The sequence below is a fragment of the Hyperolius riggenbachi genome, chromosome 5 (genome assembly GCF_040937935.1).
Source record: "Hyperolius riggenbachi isolate aHypRig1 chromosome 5, aHypRig1.pri, whole genome shotgun sequence".
Classification (NCBI taxonomy): domain Eukaryota; kingdom Metazoa; phylum Chordata; class Amphibia; order Anura; family Hyperoliidae; genus Hyperolius; species Hyperolius riggenbachi.
In genome coordinates this window covers 135,060,523-135,083,548 of record NC_090650.1, presented here as the reverse complement: position 1 = coordinate 135,083,548, position 23,026 = coordinate 135,060,523, and positions in this window count along the sequence as shown.

The window sequence follows — 23,026 nt, the reverse complement described above, 5'->3', positions numbered from 1 at the left end:
TGGAGTGTGATTGCATTTTTACCAAGCAATTGTGGCTCCATGTTGCAGTGATTACGTTTTTCGATTCTCATTCCACAGAATAAGAACGGCACTCTAACTGCCACTGAAATATTGGACGCAGTGCATCTTTGCGATATAAGCACACTTCAGGCACAGCAAGGATTTACCACAGTGCTCTGCTGAATACCGGCTATCAGCAAAAAACAGAAACGCTCCCCACCAAAAGCACACCAAGTGTGAACTGGCCCTTGAGAGAATTTGATTGGTGATTACAAATTGTTGCAACCTGCAGTGTAGAACTCAGGGGCATATTTAAAATGATTTAAATATACCCCAAAGTTCTACTTATGGCCTCCTCCTCCCCACAGCCATACCAAACCTCACCAAAAAGTTACACAGCACAGAAGCGCAAAACAAAACAAAAAAAAGATGCAGGGCGACAATCGTAATTCTGCAAAATACCAATTGCACTAGCAAAAACCCGGCAATGCAATTTACATGTTCATGGCCTTGCTGTTGCTATTGGCAAAATGTGCACGATACACTTTTTGAATATACACATGCCTAACACAAGAGGTCCCTAATTAGTTGATCTCCCTCTAAGATAGTTAATTATATTCTTTTTTGGCAGAGTACTTTGGCTAATCCAATTGGCTAAAAGTAAATCACATTTTTGCCAATAGGATTATAAGCTGGCCCACCATGGCAAGGTAGACTCTTAGGGCGGGTTGGGGGAAGGGAGTGTGAGAGGTATTGGGGATAGCAGTTTTGAAGAGGGATAAGGGGGATAGGTGGTCATCATGGGTACCAATCTTACACCCCCAAGTGAAAAGTCTGGAAACACGATGACCACCTGATAAATAATTGAGATCCATCTGGTTCCCTTTAGGCCTGGTTCAACATTGGGATCGCAAAAGGCAAATCGCAATCACCTATGGAGTGTGATTGCATTTTTACCAAGCAATTGTGGCTCCATGTTGCAGTGATTACGTTTTTCGAGTCTCATTCCACAGAATGAGAACGGCACTCTAACTGCCACTGAAATGTTTCACGCAGTGCACCTTTGCGATATAAGCAAACTTCAGGCACAGCAAGGATTTACCACAGTGCTCTGCTGAATACCGGCTATCAGCAAAGAACAGAAACGCTCCCCACCAAAAGCACACCAAGTGTGAACTGGCCCTTGAGAGAATTTAATTGGTGATAACAAATTGTTGCAACCTGCAGTGTAGAACTCAGGGGCATATTTAAAATGATTTAAATATACCCCCAAGTTCTACTTATGGCCTCCTCCTCCCCACAGCCATACCAAACCTCACCAAAAAGTTACACAGCACAGAAGCGCAAACAAAACAAAAAAAAGATGCAGGCCGACAATCGTAATCCTGCAAAATACCAATTGCACTAGCAAAAACCCGGCAATGCAATTTACATGTTTATGGCTTTGCTGTTGCTATTGGCAAAATGTGCACGATACACTTTTTGAATATAAACATGCCTAATACAAGAGGTCCCTAATTAGTTGATCTCCCTCCAAGATAGTTTATTATATTATTTTTTGGCAGAATACTTTGGCTAATCCAATTGGCTAAAAGTAAATCACATTTTGGCCAATAGGATTGTAAGCCGGCCCACCATGGCAAGGTAGACTCTTAGGGCAGGGTGAGGGAAGAGAGTGTGAGAGGTATGGGGGATGGCGGTTTTGAAGAGAGGTAAAAGGGATAGCTGGTCATCATGGGTACCACTCTTACACCCCTAAGTAAAAAGTCTGGAAACACGATGACCACCTGATAAATAATTGGGATCCATCTGGTTCCCTTTAGGCCTGGTTCAACATTGGGATCGCAAAAGGCAAATCGCAATCGCCTATGGAGTGTGATTGCATTTTTACCAAGCAATTGTGGCTCCATGTTGCAGTGATTACGTTTTTCGAGTCTCATTCCACAGAATGAGAACGGCACTGTAACTGCCACTGAAATGTTGCACGCAGTGCACCTTTACGATATAAGCACATTTCAGGTGGTCATCATGAATACCACTCTTACACCCCCAAGTGAAAAGTCTGGAAACACGATGACCACCTGATAAATAATTGGGATCCATCTGGTTCCCTTTAGGCCTGGTTCAACATTGTGATCACAAAAGGCAAATCGCAATCGCCTATGGAGTGTGATTGCATTTTTACCAAGCAATTGTGGCTCCATGTTGCAGTGATTACGTTTTTCAGTCTCATTCCACAGAATGAGAACGGCACTCTAACTGCCACTGAAATGTTGCTCGCAATGCACCTTTGCGATATAAGCACACTTCAGGCACTGCAAGGATTTACCACAGTGCTTTGCTGAATACTGGCTATCAGCAAAGAGCAGAAACGCTCCCCACCAAAAGCACACCAAGTGTGAACTGGCCCTTGAGAGAATTTGATTGGTGATTACAAATTGTTGCAACCTGCAGTGTAGAACTCAGGAGCATATTTAAAATGATTTAAATATACCCCCAAGTTCTAAATATGGCCTCCTCCTCCCCACAGCCATACCAATCCTCACCAAAAAGTTACAAAGCACAGAAGCGCAAACAAAACAAAAAAGATGCAGGCCGACAATCGTAATTCTGGAAAATACCAATTGCACTAGCAAAAACCCGGCAATGCAATTTACATGTTCATGGCCTTGTTGTTGCTATTGGCAAAATGTGCACGATACACTTTTTGAATATAAACATGCCTAATACAAGAGGTCCCTAATTAGTTGATCTCCCTCCAAGATAGTTTATTATATTATTTTTTGGCAGAATACTTTGGCTAATCCAATTGGCTAAAAGTAAATCACATTTTGGCCAATAGGATTATAAGCCGGCCACCATGGCAAGGTAGACTCTTAGGGCAGGTTGGGGGAAGGGAGTGTGAGAGGTATTGGGGATGGCGGTTTTGAAGAGGTATAAGGGGGATAGGTGTTCATCATGGGTACCACTCTTACACCCCCAAGTGAAAAGTCTGGAAACACGATGACCACCTGATAAATAATTGGGATCTATCTGGTTCCCTTTAGGCCTGGTTCAACATTGTGATCACAAAAGGCAAATCGCAATCGCCTATGGAGTGTGATTGCATTTTTACCAAGCAATTGTGGCTCCATGTTGCAGTGATTACGTTTTTTCAGTCTCATTCCACAGAATGAGAACGGCACTCTAACTGCCACTGAAATGTTGCACGCAATGCACCTTTGCGATATAAGCACACTTCAGGCACTGCAAGGATTTACCACAGTGCTTTGCTGAATACTGGCTATCAGCAAAGAGCAGAAACGCTCCCCACCAAAAGCACACCAAGTGTGAACTGGCCCTTGAGAGAATTTGATTGGTGATTACAAATTGTTGCAACCTGCATTGTAGAACTCAGGAGCATATTTAAAATGATTTAAATATACCCCCAAGTTCTGAATATGGCCTCCTCCTCCCCACAGCCATACCAATCCTCACCAAAAAGTTACATAGCACAGAAGCGCAAACAAAACAAAAAAAGATGCAGGCCGACAATGGTAATTCTGGAAAATACCAATTGCACTAGCAAAAACCCGGCAATGCAATTTACATGTTCATGGCCTTGCTGTTGCTATTGGCAAAATGTGCACAATACACTTTTTGAATATAAACATGCCTAATACAAGAGGTCCCTAATTAGTTGATCTCCCTCCAAGATAGTTTATTATATTATTTATTGGCAGAATACTTTGGCTAATCCAATTGGCTAAAAGTAAATCACATTTTGGCCAATAGGATTGTAAGCCGGCCCACCATGGCAAGGTAGACTCTTAGGGCGGGTTGGGGGAAGAGAGTGTGAGAGGTATTGGGGATGGCGGTTTTGAAGAGAGATAAAAGGGATAGCTGGTCATCATGGGTACCACTCTTATACCCCTAATTAAAAAGTTTGGAAACACGATGACCACCTGATAAATAATTGGGATCCATCTGGTTCCCTTTAGGCCTGGTTCAACATTGGGATCACAAAAGGCAAATCGCAATCGCCTATGGAGTGTGATTGCATTTTTACCAAGCAATTGTGGCTCCATGTTGCAGTGATTACGGTTTTTCAGTCTCATTCCACAGAATGAGAACGGCACTGTAACTGCCACTGAAATGTTGCACGTAATGCACCTTTGCGATATAAGCACACTTCAGGCACTGCAAGGATTTACCACAGTTCTTTGCTGAATATCGGCTATCAGCAAAGAGCAGAAACGCTCCCCACCAAAAGCACACCAAGTGTGAACTGGCCCTTGAGAGAATTTGATTGGTGATTACAAATTGTTGCAACCTGCAGTGTAGAACTCAGGAGCATATTTAAAATGATTTAAATATACCCCCAAGTTCTAAATATGGCCTCCTCCTCCCCACAGCCATACCAATCCTCACCAAAAAGTTACAAAGCACAGAAGCGCAAACAAAACAAAAAAGATGCAGGCCGACAATCGTAATTCTGGAAAATACCAATTGCACTAGCAAATACCCGGCAATGCAATTTACATGTTCATGGCCTTGCTGTTGCTATTGGCAAAATGGGCACGATACACTTTTTGAATATAAACATGCCTAATACAAGAGGTCCCTAATTAGTTGATCTCCCTCTAAGATAGTTTATTATATTTTTTGGCAGAATACTTTGGCTAATCCAATTGGCTAAAAGTAAATCACATTTTGGCCAATAGGATTGTAAGCCAGCCCACCATGGCAAGGTAGACTCTTAGGGCGGGTTGGGGGAAGAGAGTGTGAGAGGTATTGGGGATGGCGGTTTTGAAGAGAGATAAAAGGGATAGCTGGTCATCATGGGTACCACTCTTACACCCCTAAGTAAAAAGTCTGGAAACACGATGACCACCTGATAAATAAATGGGATCCATCTGGTTCCCTTTAGGCCTGGTTCAACATTGGGATTGCAAGAGGCAAATCGCAATCGCCTATGGAGTGTGATTGCATTTTTACCAAGCAATTGTGGCTCCATGTTGCAGTGATTACGTTTTTCGAGTCTCATTCCACAGAATGAGAACGGCACTGTAACTGCCACTGAAATGTTGCACGCAGTGCACCTTTACGATATAAGCACATTTTAGGCACTGCAAGGATTTACCACAGTGCTTTGCTGAATACCGGCTATCAGCAAAGAGCAGAAACGCTCCCCACCAAAAGCACACGAAGTGTGAAGTGGCCCTTGAGAGAATTTGATTGGTGATTACAAATTGTTGCAACCTGCAGTGTAGAGCTCAGGAGCATATTTAAAATTATTTATATATACCCCCAAGTTCTAAATATGGCCTCCTCCTCCCCACAGCCATACCAATCCTCACCAAAAAGTTACAAAGCACAGAAGCGCAAACAAAACAAAAAAGATGCAGGCCGACAAAATCGTGATTCTGGAAAATACCAATTGCACTAGCAAATACCCGGCAATGCAATTTACATGTTCATGGCCTTGCTTTTGCTATTGGCAAAATGGGCACGATACACTTTTTGAATATAAACATGCCTAATACAAGAGGTCCCTAATTAGTTTATCTCCCTCTATGATAGTTTATTATATTCTTTTTTGGCAGAGTACTTTGGCTAATCCAATTGGCTAAAAGTAAATCACATTTTGGCCAATAGGATTATAAGCCGGCCCACCATGGCAAGGTAGACTCTTAGGGCTGGTTGGGGGAAGGGAGTGTGAGAGGTATTGGGGATGGCGGTTTTGAAGAGGGATAAAGGGGATAGGTGGTCATCATGGGTACCACTCTTACACCCCCAAGTGAAAAGTCTGGAAACACGATGACCACCTGATAAATAATTGGGATCCATCTGGTTGCCTTTAGGCCTGGTTCAACATTGTGATCACAAAAGGCAAATCGCAATCGCCTATGGAGTGTGATTGCATTTTTACCAAGCAATTGTGGCTCCATGTTGCAGTGATTACGTTTTTTCAGTCTCATTCCACAGAATGAGAACGGCACTCTAACTGCCACTGAAATGTTGCACGCAATGCACCTTTGCGATATAAGCACACTTCAGGCACTGCAAGGATTTACCACAGTGCTTTGCTGAATACTGGCTATCAGCAAAGAGCAGAAACGCTTCCCACCAAAAGCACACCAAGTGTGAACTGGCCCTTGAGAGAATTTGATTGGTGATTACAAATTGTTGCAACCTGCATTGTAGAACTCAGGAGCATATTTAAAATGATTTAAATATACCCCCAAGTTCTAAATATGGCCTCCTCCTCCCCACAGCCATACCAATCCTCACCAAAAAGTTACAAAGCACAGAAGCGCAAACAAAACAAAAAAGATGCAGGCCGACAATCGTAATTCTGGAAAATACCAATTGCACTAGCAAAAACCCGGCAATGCAATTTACATGTTCATGGCCTTGCTGTTGCTATTGGCAAAATGTGCACAATACACTTTTTGAATATAAACATGCCTAATACAAGAGGTCCCTAATTAGTTGATCTCTCTCCAAGATAGTTTATTATATTATTTTTTGGCAGAATACTTTGGCTAATCCAATTGGCTAAAAGTAAATCACATTTTGGCCAATAGGATTATAAGCTGGCCACCATGGCAAGGTAGACTCTTAGGGCAGGTTGGGGGAAGGGAGTGTGAGAGGTATTGGGGATGGCGGTTTTGAAGAGGGATAAGGGGGATAGGTGGTCATCATGGGTACCACTCTTACACCCCCAAGTGAAAAGTCTGGAAACACGATGACCACCTGATAAATAATTGGGATCCATCTGGTTCCCTTTAGGCCTGGTTCAACATTGTGATCACAAAAGGCAAATCGCAATCGCCTATGGAGTGTGATTGCATTTTTACCAAGTAATTGTGGCTCCATGTTGCAGTGATTACGTTTTTTCAGTCTCATTCCACAGAATGAGAACGGCACTCTAACTGCCACTGAAATGTTGCACGCAATGCACCTTTGCAATATAAGCACACTTCAGGCACTGCAAGGATTTACCACAGTGCTTTGCTGAATACTGGCTATCAGCAAAGAGCAGAAACGCTCCCCACCAAAAGCACACCAAGTGTGAACTGGCCCTTGAGAGAATTTGATTGGTGATTACAAATTGTTGCAACCTGCATTGTAGAACTCAGGAGCATATTTAAAATGATTTAAATATACCCCCAAGTTCTAAATATGGCCTCCTCCTCCCCACAGCCATACCAATCCTCACCAAAAAGTTACAAAGCACAGAAGCGCAAACAAAACAAAAAAGATGCAGGCCGACAATCGTAATTCTGGAAAATACCAATTGCACTAGCAAAAACCCGGCAATGCAATTTACATGTTCATGGCCTTGCTGTTGCTATTGGCAAAATGTGCACGATACACTTTTTGAATATAAACATGCCTAATACAAGAGGTCCCTAATTAGTTGATCTCCCTCCAAGATAGTTTATTATATTATTTTTTGGCAGAATACTTTGGCTAATCCAATTGGCTAAAAGTAAATCACATTTTGGCCAATAGGATTGTAAGCCGGCCCACCATGGCAAGGTAGACTCTTAGGGCGGGTTGGGGGAAGAGAGCGTGAGAGGTATTGGGGATGGCGGTTTTGAAGAGAGATAAAAGGGATAGCTGGTCATTATGGGTACCACTCTTACACCCCTAAGTAAAAAGTCTGGAAACACGATGACCACCTGATAAATAATTGGGATCCATCTGGTTCCCTTTAGGCCTGGTTCAACATTGGGATTGCAAAAGGCAAATCGCAATCGCCTATGGAGTGTGATTGCATTTTTACCAAGCAATTGTGGCTCCATGTTGCAGTGATTACGTTTTTCGAGTCTCATTCCACAGAATGAGAACGGCACTTTAACTGCCACTGAAATGTTGCACGCAGTGCACCTTTACGATATAAGCACATTTCAGGTGGTCATCATGGGTACCACTCTTACACCCCCAAGTGAAAAGTCTGGAAACACGATGACCACCTGATAAATAATTGGGATCCATCTGGTACCCTTTAGGCCTGGTTCAACATTGTGATCACAAAAGGCAAATCGCAATCGCCTATGGAGTGTGATTGCATTTTTACCAAGCAATTGTGGCTCCATGTTGCAGTGATTACGTTTTTTTCAGTCTCATTCCACAGAATGAGAACGGCACTCTAACTGCCACTGAAATGTTGCACGCAATGCACCTTTGCGATATAAGCACACTTCAGGCACTGCAAGGATTTACCACAGTGCTTTGCTGAATACTGGCTATCAGCAAAGAGCAGAAACGCTTCCCACCAAAAGCACACCAAGTGTGAACTGGCCCTTGAGAGAATTTGATTGGTGATTACAAATTGTTGCAACCTGCATTGTAGAACTCAGGAGCATATTTAAAATGATTTAAATATACCCCCAAGTTCTAAATATGGCCTCCTCCTCCCCACAGCCATACCAATCCTCACCAAAAAGTTACAAAGCACAGAAGTGCAAACAAAACAAAAAAAGATGCAGGCCGACAATGGTAATTCTGGAAAATACCAATTGCACTAGCGAAAACCCGGCAATGCAATTTACATGTTCATGGCTTTGCTGTTGCTATTGGCGAAATGTGCACAATACACTTTTTGAATATAAACATGCCAAATACAAGAGGTCCCTAAATAGTTGATCTCCCTCCAAGATAGTTTATTATATTATTTTTTGGCAGAATACTTTGGCTAATCCAATTGGCTAAAAGTAAATCACATTTTGGCCAATAGGATTATAAGATGGCCACCATGGCAAGGTAGACTCTTAGGGCAGGTTGGGGGAAGGGAGTGTGAGAGGTATTGGGGATGGCGGTTTTGAAGAGAGATAAAAGGGATAGCTGGTCATCATGGGTACCACTCTTACACCCCCAAGTGAAGAGTCTGGAAACACGATGACCACCTGATAAATAATTGGGATCCATCTGGTTCCCTTTAGGCCTGGTTCAACATTGTGATCACAAAAGGCAAATCGCAATCACCTATGGAGTGTGATTGCATTTTTACCAAGTAATTGTGGCTCCATGTTGCAAAGATTACGTTTTTTCAGTCTCATTCCACAGAATGAGAACGGCACTCTAACTGCCACTGAAATGTTGCACGCAATGCACCTTTGCAATATAAGCACACTTCAGGCACTGCAAGGATTTACCACAGTGCTTTGCTGAATACTGGCTATCAGCAAAGAGCAGAAACGCTCCCCACCAAAAGCACACCAAGTGTGAACTGGCCCTTGAGAGAATTTGATTGGTGATTACAAATTGTTGCAACCTGCATTGTAGAACTCAGGAGCATATTTAAAATGATTTAAATATACCCCCAAGTTCTAAATATGGCCTCCTCCTCCCCACAGCCATACCAATCCTCACCAAAAAGTTACAAAGCACAGAAGCGCAAACAAAACAAAAAAGATGCAGGCCGACAATCGTAATTCTGGAAAATACCAATTGCACTAGCAAAAACCCGGCAATGCAATTTACATGTTCATGGCCTTGCTGTTGCTATTGGCAAAATGTGCACGATACACTTTTTGAATATAAACATGCCTAATACAAGAGGTCCCTAATTAGTTGATCTCCCTCCAAGATAGTTTATTATATTATTTTTTGGCAGAATACTTTGGCTAATCCAATTGGCTAAAAGTAAATCACATTTTGGCCAATAGGATTGTAAGCCGGCCCACCATGGCAAGGTAGACTCTTAGGGCGGGTTGGGGGAAGAGAGCGTGAGAGGTATTGGGGATGGCGGTTTTGAAGAGAGATAAAAGGGATAGCTGGTCATTATGGGTACCACTCTTACACCCCTAAGTAAAAAGTCTGGAAACACGATGACCACCTGATAAATAATTGGGATCCATCTGGTTCCCTTTAGGCCTGGTTCAACATTGGGATTGCAAAAGGCAAATCGCAATCGCCTATGGAGTGTGATTGCATTTTTACCAAGCAATTGTGGCTCCATGTTGCAGTGATTACGTTTTTCGAGTCTCATTCCACAGAATGAGAACGGCACTTTAACTGCCACTGAAATGTTGCACGCAGTGCACCTTTACGATATAAGCACATTTCAGGTGGTCATCATGGGTACCACTCTTACACCCCCAAGTGAAAAGTCTGGAAACACGATGACCACCTGATAAATAATTGGGATCCATCTGGTACCCTTTAGGCCTGGTTCAACATTGTGATCACAAAAGGCAAATCGCAATCGCCTATGGAGTGTGATTGCATTTTTACCAAGTAATTGTGGCTCCATGTTGCAGTGATTACGTTTTTTCAGTCTCATTCCACAGAATGAGAACAGCACTCTAACTGCCACTGAAATGTTGCACGCAATGCACCTTTGCAATATAAGCACACTTCAGGCACTGCAAGGATTTACCACAGTGCTTTGCTGAATACTGGCTATCAGCAAAGAGCAGAAACGCTCCCCACCAAAAGCACACCAAGTGTGAACTGGCCCTTGAGAGAATTTGATTGGTGATTACAAATTGTTGCAACCTGCATTGTAGAACTCAGGAGCATATTTTAAATGATTTAAATATACCCCCAAGTTCTAAATATGGCCTCCTCCTCCCCACAGCCATACCAATCCTCACCAAAAAGTTACAAAGCACAGAAGCGCAAACAAAACAAAAAAAGATGCAGGCCGACAATGGTAATTCTGGAAAATACCAATTGCACTAGCGAAATCCCGGCAATGCAATTTACATGTTCATGGCTTTGCTGTTGCTATTGGCGAAATGTGCACAATACACTTTTTGAATATAAACATGCCAAATACAAGAGGTCCCTAAATAGTTGATCTCCCTCCAAGATAGTTTATTATATTATTTTTTGGCAGAATACTTTGGCTAATCCAATTGGCTAAAAGTAAATCACATTTTGGCCAATAGGATTATAAGATGGCCACCATGGCAAGGTAGACTCTTAGGGCAGGTTGGGGGAAGGGAGTGTGAGAGGTATTGGGGATGGCGGTTTTGAAGAGAGATAAAAGGGATAGCTGGTCATCATGGGTACCACTCTTACACCCCCAAGTGAAAAGTCTGGAAACACGATGACCACCTGATAAATAATTGGGATCCATCTGGTTCCCTTTAGGCCTGGTTCAACATTGTGATCACAAAAGGCAAATCGCAATCGCCTATGGAGTGTGATTGCATTTTTACCAAGTAATTGTGGCTCCATGTTGCAGTGATTACGTTTTTTCAGTCTCATTCCACAGAATGAGAACGGCACTCTAACTGCCACTGAAATGTTGCACGCAATGCACCTTTGCAATATAAGCACACTTCAGGCACTGCAAGGATTTACCACAGTGCTTTGCTGAATACTGGCTATCAGCAAAGAGCAGAAACGCTCCCCACCAAAAGCACACCAAGTGTGAACTGGCCCTTGAGAGAATTTGATTGGTGATTACAAATTGTTGCAACCTGCATTGTAGAACTCAGGAGCATATTTTAAATGATTTAAATATACCCCCAAGTTCTAAATATGGCCTCCTCCTCCCCACAGCCATACCAATCCTCACCAAAAAGTTACAAAGCACAGAAGCGCAAACAAAACAAAAAAAGATGCAGGCCGACAATAGTAATTCTGGAAAATACCAATTGCACTAGCAAAAACCCAGCAATGCAATTTACATGTTCATGGCCTTGCTGTTGCTATTGGCAAAATGTGCACAATACACTTTTTGAATATAAACATGCCTAATACAAGAGGTCCCTAATTAGTTGATCTCCCTCCAAGATAGTTTATTATATTATTTTTTGGCAGAATACTTTGGCTAATCCAATTGGTTAAAAGTAAATCACATTTTGGCCAATAGGATTGTAAGCCGGCCCACCATGGCAAGGTAGACTCTTAGGGCGGGTTGGGGGAAGAGAGTGTGAGAGGTATTGGGGATGGCGGTTTTGAAGAGAGATAAAAGGGATAGCTGGTCATTATGGGTACCACTCTTACACCCCTAAGTAAAAAGTCTGGAAACACGATGACCACCTGATAAATAATTGGGATCCATCTGGTTCCCTTTAGGCCTGGTTCAACATTGGGATCGCAAAAGGCAAATCGCAATCGCCTATGGAGTGTGATTGCATTTTTACCAAGCAATTGTGGCTCCATGTTGCAGTGATTACGTTTTTTCAGTCTCATTCCACAGAATGAGAACGGCACTCTAACTGCCACTGAAATGTTGCACGTAATGCACCTTTGAGATATAAGCACACTTCAGGCACTGCAAGGATTTACCACAGTTCTTTGCTGAATATCGGCTATCAGCAAAGAGCAGAAACGCTCCCCACCAAAAGCACACCAAGTGTGAACTGGCCCTTGAGAGAATTTGATTGGTGATTACAAATTGTTGCAACCTGCAGTGTAGAACTCAGGAGCATATTTAAAATGATTTAAATATACCCCCAAGTTCTAAATATGGCCTCCTCCTCCCCACAGCCATACCAATCCTCACCAAAAAGTTACAAAGCACAGAAGCGCAAACAAAACAAAAAAAGATGCAGGCCGACAATGGTAATTCTGGAAAATACCAATTGCACTAGCAAAAACCCGGCAATGCAATTTACATGTTCATGGCCTTGCTGTGGCTATTGGCAAAATGTGCACGATACACTTTTTGAATATAAACATGCCTAATACAAGAGGTCCCTAATTAGTTGATCTCCCTCCAAGATAGTTTAGTATATTATTTTTTGGCAGAATACTTTGGCTAATCCAATTGGCAAAAAGTAAATGACATTTTCGCCAATAGGATTGTAAGCCGGCCCACCATGGCAAGGTAGACTCTTAGGGCGGGTTGGGGGAAGAGAGTGTGAGAGGTATTGGGGATGGCAGTTTTGAAGAGAGATAAAAGGGATAGCTGGTCATCATGGGTACCACTCTTACACCCCTAAGTAAAAAGTCTGGAAACACGATGACCACCTGATAAATAATTGGGATCCATCTGGTTCCCTTTAGGCCTGGTTCAACATTGGGATCGCAAAAGGCAAATCGCAATCGCCTATGGAGTGTGATTGCATTTTAACCAAGCAATTGTGGCTTCCTGTTGCAGTGATTACGTTTTTCGAGTCTCATTCCACAGAATGAGAACGGCACTGTAACTGCCACTGAAATGTTGCACGCAGTGCACCTTTACGATATAAGCACATTTCAGGTGGTCATCATGGGTACCACTCTTACACCCCCAAGTGAAAAGTCTGGAAACACGATGACCACCTGATAAATAATTGGGATCCATCTGGTTCCCTTTAGGCCTGGTTCAACATTGTGATCACAAAAGGCAAATTGCAATCGCCTATGGAGTGTGATTGCATTTTTACCAAGCAATTGTGGCTCCATGTTGCAGTGATTACGTTTTTTCAGTCTCAATCCACAGAATGAGAACGGCACGCTAACTGCCACTGAAATGTTGCACGCAATGCACCTTTGCGATATAAGCACACTTCAGGCACTGCAAGGATTTACCACAGTGCTTTGCTGAATACTGGCTATCAGCAAAGAGCAGAAACGCTCCCCACCAAAAGCACACCAAGTGTGAACTGGCCCTTGAGAGAATTTGATTGGTGATTACAAATTGTTGCAACCTGCAGTGTAGAACTCAGGAGCATATTTAAAATGATTTAAATATACCCCCAAGTTCTAAATATGTACTCCTCCTTTCCCACAGCCATACCAATCCTCACCAAAAAGTTACAAAGCACAGAAGCGCAAACAAAACAAAAAAAGATGCAGGCCGACAATTGTAATTCTGGAAAATACCAATTGCACTAGCAAAAACCCGGCAATGCAATTTACATGTTCATGGCCTTGCTGTGGCTATTGGCAAAATGTGCACGATACACTTTTTGAATATAAACATGCCTAATACAAGAGGTCCCTAATTAGTTGATCTCCCTCCAAGATAGTTTATTATATTATTTTTTGGCAGAATACTTTGGCTAATCCAATTGGCAAAAAGTAAATGACATTTTCGCCAATAGGATTGTAAGCCGGCCCACCATGGCAAGGTAGACTCTTAGGGCGGGTTGGGGGAAGAGAGTGTGAGAGGTATTGGGGATGGCAGTTTTGAAGAGAGATAAAAGGGATAGCTGGTCATCAGGGGTACCACTCTTACACCCCTAAGTAAAAAGTCTGGAAACACGATGACCACCTGATAAATAATTGGGATCCATCTGGTTCCCTTTAGGCCTGGTTCAACATTGGGATCGCAAAAGGCAAATCGCAATCGCCTATGGAGTGTGATTGCATTTTAACCAAGCAATTGTGGCTCCATGTTGCAGTGATTACGTTTTTCGAGTCTCATTCCACAGAATGAGAACGGCACTGTAACTGCCACTGAAATGTTGCACGCAGTGCACCTTTACGATATAAGCACATTTCAGGTGGTCATCATGGGTACCACTCTTACACTCCCAAGTGAAAAGTCTGGAAACACGATGACCACCTGATAAATAATTGGGATCCATCTTGTTCCCTTTAGGCCTGGTTCAACATTGTGATCACAAAAGGCAAATTGCAATCGCCTATGGAGTGTGATTGCAATTTTACCAAGCAATTGTGGCTCCATGTTGCAGTGATTACGTTTTTTCAGTCTCAATCCACAGAATGAGAACGGCACTCTAACTGCCACTGAAATGTTGCACGTAATGCACCTTTGCGATATAAGCACACTTCAGGCACTGCAAGGATTTACCATAGTTCTTTGCTGAATATCGGCTATCAGCAAAGAGCAGAAACGCTCCCCACCAAAAGCACACCAAGTGTGAACTGGCCCTTGAGAGAATTTGATTGGTGATTACAAATTGTTGCAACCTGCAGTGTAGAACTCAGGAGCATATTTAAAATGATTTAAATATACCCCCAAGTTCTAAATATGGCCTCCTCCTCCCCACAGCCATACCAATCCTCACCAAAAAGTTACAAAGCACAGAAGCGCAAACAAAACAAAAAAGATGCAGGCCGACAAAATCGTGATTCTGGAAAATACCAATTGCACTAGCGAAAACCCGGCAATGCAATTTACATGTTCATGGCCTTGCTGTTGCTATTGGCAAAATGTGCACAATACACTTTTTGAATATAAACATGCCTAATACAAGAGGTCCCTAATTAGTTGATCTCCCTCCAAGATAGTTTATTATATTATTATGTTTTGGCAGAATACTTTGGCTAATCCAATTGGCTAAAAGTAAATCACATTTTGGCCAATAGGATTATAAGCCGGCCACCATGGCAAGGTAGACTCTTAGGGCAGGTTGGGGGAAGGGAGTGTGAGAGGTATTGGGGATGGCGGTTTTGAAGAGGGATAAGGGGGATAGGTGGTCATCATGGGTACCACTCTTACACCCCCAAGTGAAAAGTCTGGAAACACGATGACCACCTGATAAATAATTGGGATCCATCTGGTTCTCTTTAGGCCTGGTTCAACATTGTGATCACAAAAGGCAAATCGCAATTGCCTATGGAGTGTGATTGCATTTTTACCAAGCAATTGTGGCTCCATGTTGCAGTGATTACGTTTTTTTCAGTCTCATTCCACAGAATGAGAACGGCACGCTAACTGCCACTGAAATGTTGCACGCAATGCACCTTTGCGATATAAGCACACTTCAGGCACTGCAAGGATTTACCACAGTGCTTTGCTGAATACTGGCTATCAGCAAAGAGCAGAAACGCTCCCCACCAAAAGCACACCAAGTGTGAACTGGCCCTTGAGAGAATTTGATTGGTGATTACAAATTGTTGCAACCTGCAGTGTAGAACTCAGGAGCATATTTAAAATGATTTAAATATACCCTCAAGTTCTAAATATGGCCTCCTCCTCCCCACAGCCATACCAATCCTCACCAAAAAGTTACAAAGCACAGAAGCGCAAACAAAACAAAAAAGATGCAGGCCGACAATCGTAATTCTGGAAAATACCAATTGCACTAGCAAAAACCCAGCAATGCAATTTACATGTTCATGGCCTTGCTGTTGCTATTGGCAAAATGTGCACGATACACTTTTTGAATATAAACATGCCTAATACAAGAGGTCCCTAATTAGTTGATCTCCCTCCAAGATAGTTTATTATATTATTTTTTGGCAGAATACTTTGGCTAATCCAATTGGCTAAAAGTAAATCACATTTTGGCCAATAGGATTGTAAGCCGGCCCACCATGGCAAGGTAGACTCTTAGGGCGGGTTGGGGGAAGAGAGTGTGAGAGGTATTGGGGATGGCGGTTTTGAAGAGAGATAAAAGGGATAGCTGGTCATTATGGGTACCACTCTTACACCCCTAAGTAAAAAGTCTGGAAACACGATGACCACCTGATAAATAATTGGGATCCATCTGGTTCCCTTTAGGCCTGGTTCAACATTGGGATCGCAAAAGGCAAATCGCAATCGCCTATGGAGTGTGATTGCATTTTTACCAAGCAATTGTGGCTCCATGTTGCAGTGATTACGTTTTTTCAGTCTCATTCCACAGAATGAGAACGGCACTCTAACTGCCACTGAAATGTTGCACGTAATGCACCTTTGAGATATAAGCACACTTCAGGCACTGCAAGGATTTACCACAGTTCTTTGCTGAATATCGGCTATCAGCAAAGAGGAGAAACGCTCCCCACCAAAAGCACACCAAGTGTGAACTGGCCCTTGAGAGAATTTGATTGGTGATTACAAATTGTTGCAACCTGCAGTGTAGAACTCAGGAGCATATTTAAAATGATTTAAATATACCCCCAAGTTCTAAATATGGCCTCCTCCTCCCCACAGCCATACCAATCCTCACCAAAAAGTTACAAAGCACAGAAGCGCAAACAAAACAAAAAAAGATGCAGGCCGACAATGGTAATTCTGGAAAATACCAATTGCACTAGCAAAAACCCGGCAATGCAATTTACATGTTCATGGCCTTGCTGTGGCTATTGGCAAAATGTGCACGATACACTTTTTGAATATAAACATGCCTAATACAAGAGGTCCCTAATTAGTTGATCTCCCTCCAAGATAGTTTAGTATATTATTTTTTGGCAGAATACTTTGGCTAATCCAATTGGCAAAAAGTAAATGACATTTTCGCCAATAGGATTGTAAGCCGGCCCACCATGGCAAGGTAGACTCTTAGGGCGGGTTGGGGGAAGAGAGTGTGAGAGGTATTGGGGATGGCGGTTTTGAAGAGAGATAAAAGGGATAGCTGGTCATCATGGGTACCACTCTTACACCCCTAAGTAAAAAGTCTGGAAACACGATGACCACCTGATAAATAATTGGGATCCATCTGGTTCCCTTTAGGCCTGGTTCAACATTGGGATCGCAAAAGGCAAATCGCAATCGCCTATGGAGTGTGATTGCATTTTAACCAAGCAATTGTGGCTTCCTGTTGCAGTGATTACGTTTTTCGAGTCTCATTCCACAGAATGAGAACGGCACTGTAACTGCCACTGAAATGTTGCACGCAGTGCAGCTTTACGATATAAGCACATTTCAGGTGGTCATCATGGGTACCACTCTTACACCCCCAAGTGAAAAGTCTGGAAACACGATGACCACCTGATAAATAATTGGGATCCATCTGGTTCCCTTTAGGCCTGGTTCAACATTGTGATCACAAAAGGCAAATTGCAATCGCCTATGGAGTGTGATTGCATTTTTACCAAGCAATTGTGGCTCCATGTTGCAGTGATTACGTTTTTTCAGTCTCAATCCACAGAATGAGAACGGCACTCTAACTGCCACTGAAATGTTGCACGCAATGCACCTTTGCGATATAAGCACACTTCAGGCACTGCAAGGATTTACCACAGTGCTTTGCTGAATACTGGCTATCAGCAAAGAGCAGAAACGCTCCCCACCAAAAGCACACCAAGTGTGAACTGGCCCTTGAGAGAATTTGATTGGTGATTACAAATTGTTGCAACCTGCAGTGTAGAACTCAGGAGCATATTTAAAATGATTTAAATATACCCCCAAGTTCTAAATATGTACTCCTCCTTTCCCACAGCCATACCAATCCTCACCAAAAAGTTACAAAGCACAGAAGCGCAAACAAAACAAAAAAAGATGCAGGCCGACAATGGTAATTCTGGAAAATACCAATTGCACTAGCAAAAACCCGGCAATGCAATTTACATGTTCATGGCCTTGCTGTGGCTATTGGCAAAATGTGCACGATACACTTTTTGAATATAAACATGCCTAATACAAGAGGTCCCTAATTAGTTGATCTCCCTCCAAGATAGTTTATTATATTATTTTTTTGGCAGAATACTTTGGCTAATCCAATTGGCAAAAAGTAAATGACATTTTCGCCAATAGGATTGTAAGCCGGCCCACCATGGCAAGGTAGACTCTTAGGGCGGGTTGGGGGAAGAGAGTGTGAGAGGTATTGGGGATGGCAGTTTTGAAGAGAGATAAAAGGGATAGCTGGTCATCATGGGTACCACTCTTACACCCCTAAGTAAAAAGTCTGGAAACACGATGACCACCTGATAAATAATTGGGATCCATCTGGTTCCCTTTAGGCCTGGTTCAACATTGGGATCGCAAAAGGCAAATCGCAATCGCCTATGGAGTGTGATTGCATTTTAACCAAGCAATTGTGGCTCCATGTTGCAGTGATTACGTTTTTCGAGTCTCATTCCACAGAATGAGAACGGCACTGTAACTGCCACTGAAATGTTGCACGCAGTGCACCTTTACGATATAAGCACATTTCAGGTGGTCATCATGGGTACCACTCTTACACTCCCAAGTGAAAAGTCTGGAAACACGATGACCACCTGATAAATAATTGGGATCCATCTTGTTCCCTTTAGGCCTGGTTCAACATTGTGATCACAAAAGGCAAATTGCAATCGCCTATGGAGTGTGATTGCAATTTTACCAAGCAATTGTGGCTCCATGTTGCAGTGATTACGTTTTTTCAGTCTCAATCCACAGAATGAGAACGGCACTCTAACTGCCACTGAAATGTTGCACGTAATGCACCTTTGCGATATAAGCACACTTCAGGCACTGCAAGGATTTACCACAGTTCTTTGCTGAATATCGGCTATCAGCAAAGAGCAGAAACGCTCCCCACCAAAAGCACACCAAGTGTGAACTGGCCCTTGAGAGAATTTCATTGGTGATTACAAATTGTTGCAACCTGCAGTGTAGAACTCAGGAGCATATTTAAAATGATTTAAATATACCCCCAAGTTCTAAATATGGCCTCCTCCTCCCCACAGCCATACCAATCCTCACCAAAAAGTTACAAAGCACAGAAGCGCAAACAAAACAAAAAAGATGCAGGCCGACAAAATCGTGATTCTGGAAAATACCAATTGCACTAGCGAAAACCCGGCAATGCAATTTACATGTTCATGGCCTTGCTGTTGCTATTGGCAAAATGTGCACAATACACTTTTTGAATATAAACATGCCTAATACAAGAGGTCCCTAATTAGTTGATCTCCCTCCAAGATAGTTTATTATATTATTTTTTGGCAGAATACTTTGGCTAATCCAATTGGCTAAAAGTAAATCACATTTTGGCCAATAGGATTGTAAGCCGGCCCACCATGGCAAGGTAGACTCTTAGGGCGGGTTGGGGGAAGAGAGTGTGAGAGGTATTGGGGATGGCGGTTTTGAAGAGAGATAAAAGGGATAGCTGGTCATCATGGGTACCACTCTTATACCCCTAAGTACAAAGTTTGGAAACACGATGACCACCTGATAAATAATTGGGATCCATCTGGTTCCCTTTAGGCCTGGTTCAACATTGGGATCACAAAAGGCAAATCGCAATCGCCTATGGAGTGTGATTGCATTTTTACCAAGCAATTGTGGCTCCATGTTGCAGTGATTACGTTTTTTCAGTCTCATTCCACAGAATGAGAACGGCACGCTAACTGCCACTGAAATGTTGCACGCAATGCACCTTTGCGATATACGCACACTTCAGGCACTGCAAGGATTTACCACAGTTCTTTGCTGAATATCGGCTATCAGCAAAGAGCAGAAACGCTCCCCACCAAAAGCACACCAAGTGTGAACTGGCCCTTGAGAGAATTTGATTGGTGATTACAAATTGTTGCAACCTGCAGTGTAGAACTCAGGAGCATATGTAAAATGATTTAAATATACCCCCAAGTTCTAAATATGGCCTCCTCCTCCCCACAGCCATACCAATCCTCACCAAAAAGTTACAAAGCACAGAAGCGCAAACAAAACAAAAAAGATGCAGGCCGACAAAATCGTGATTCTGGAAAATACCAATTGCACTAGCAAATACCCGGCAATGCAATTTACATGTTCATGGCCTTGCTGTTGCTATTGGCAAAATGTGCACAATACACTTTTTGAATATAAACATGCCTAATACAAGAGGTCCCTAATTAGTTGATCTCCCTCCAAGATAGTTTATTATATTATTATGTTTTGGCAGAATACTTTGGCTAATCCAATTGGCTAAAAGTAAATCACATTTTGGCCAATAGGATTATAAGCCGGCCACCATGGCAAGGTAGACTCTTAGGGCAGGTTGGGGGAAGGGAGTGTGAGAGGTATTGGGGATGGCGGTTTTGAAGAGGGATAAGGGGGATAGGTGGTCATCATGGGTACCACTCTTACACCCCCAAGTGAAAAGTCTGGAAACACGATGACCACCTGATAAATAATTGGGATCCATCTGGTTCTCTTTAGGCCTGGTTCAACATTGTGATCACAAAAGGCAAATCGCAATTGCCTATGGAGTGTGATTGCATTTTTACCAAGCAATTGTGGCTCCATGTTGCAGTGATTACGTTTTTTCAGTCTCATTCCACAGAATGAGAACGGCACGCTAACTGCCACTGAAATGTTGCACGCAATGCACCTTTGCGATATAAGCACACTTCAGGCACTGCAAGGATTTACCACAGTGCTTTGCTGAATACTGGCTATCAGCAAAGAGCAGAAACGCTCCCCACCAAAAGCACACCAAGTGTGAACTGGCCCTTGAGAGAATTTGATTGGTGATTACAAATTGTTGCAACCTGCAGTGTAGAACTCAGGAGCATATTTAAAATGATTTAAATATACCCTCAAGTTCTAAATATGGCCTCCTCCTCCCCACAGCCATACCAATCCTCACCAAAAAGTTACAAAGCACAGAAGAGCAAACAAAACAAGAAAGATGCAGGCCGACAATCGTAATTCTGGAAAATACCAATTGCACTAGCAAAAACCCGGAAATGCAATTTACATGTTCATGGCCTTGTTGTTGCTATTGGCAAAATGTGCACGATACACTTTTTGAATATAAACATGCCTAATACAAGAGGTCCCTAATTAGTTGATCTCCCTCTAAGATAGTTTATTATATTTTTTGGCAGAATACTTTGGCTAATCCAATTGGCTAAAAGTAAATTACATTTTGGCCAATAGGATTGTAAGCCGGCCCACCATGGCAAGGTAGACTCTTAGGGCGGGTTGGGGGAAGAGAGTGTGAGAGGTATTGGGGATGGCGGTTTTGAAGAGAGATAAAAGGGATAGCTGGTCATCATGGGTACCACTCTTACACCCCTAAGTAAAAAGTCTGGAAACACGATGACCACCTGATAAATAAATGGGATCCATCTGGTTCCCTTTAGGCCTGGTTCAACATTGGGATTGCAAGAGGCAAATCGCAATCGCCTATGGAGTGTGATTGCATTTTTACCAAGCAATTGTGGCTCCATGTTGCAGTGATTACGTTTTTCGAGTCTCATTCCACAGAAGGAGAACGGCACTGTAACTGCCACTGAAATGATGCACGAAGTGCACCTTTACGATATAAGCACATTTCAGGCACTGCAAGGATTTACCACAGTGCTTTGCTGAATACCGGCTATCAGCAAAGAGCAGAAACGCTCCCCACCAAAAGCACACGTAGTGTGAAGTGGCCCTTGAGAGAATTTGATTGGTGATTACAAATTGTTGCAACCTGCAGTGTAGAACTCAGGAGCATATTTAAAATGATTTAAATATACCCCCAAGTTCTAAATATGGCCTCCTCCTCCCCACAGCCATACCAATCTTTACCAAAAAGTTACAAAGCACAGAAGCGCAAACAAAACAAAAAAGATGCAGGCCGACAAAATCGTGATTCTGGAAAATACCAATTGCACTAGCATATACCCGGCAATGCAATTTACATGTTCATGGCCTTGCTTTTGCTATTGGCAAAATGTGCACAATACACTTTTTGAATATAAACATGCCTAATACAAGAGGTCCCTAATTAGTTGATCTCTCTCCAAGATAGTTTATTATATTATTTTTTGGCAGAATACTTTGGCTAATCCAATTGGATTAAGTAAATCACATTTTGGCCAATAGGATTATAAGCTGGCCACCATGGCAAGGTAGACTCTTAGGGCAGGTTGGGAAAAGGGAGTGTGAGAGGTATTGGGGATGGCGGTTTTGAAGAGGGATAAGGGGGATAGGTGGTCATCATGGGTATCACTCTTACACCCCCAAGTGAAAAGTCTGGAAACACGATGACCACCTGATAAATAATTGGGATCCATCTGGTTCCCTTTAGGCCTGGTTCAACATTGTGATCACAAAAGGCAAATCGCAATCGCCTATGGAGTGTGATTGCATTTTTACCAAGCAATTGTGGCTCCATGTTGCAGTGATTACGTTTTTTCAGTCTCATTGCACAGAATGAGAACGGCACTCTAACTGCCACTGAAATGTTGCACGCAATGCACCTTTGCGATATAAGCACACTTCAGGCACTGCAAGGATTTACCACAGTGCTTTGCTGAATACTGGCTATCAGCAAAGAGCAGAAACGCTCCCCACCAAAAGCACACCAAGTGTGAACTGGCCCTTGAGAGAATTTGATTGGTGATTACAAATTGTTGCAACCTGCATTGTAGAACTCAGGAGCATATTTAAAATGATTTAAATATACCCCCAAGTTCTAAATATGGCCTCCTCCTCCCCACAGCCATACCAATCCTCACCAAAAAGTTACAAAGCACAGAAGCGCAAACAAAACAAAAAAGATGCAGGCCGACAATCGTA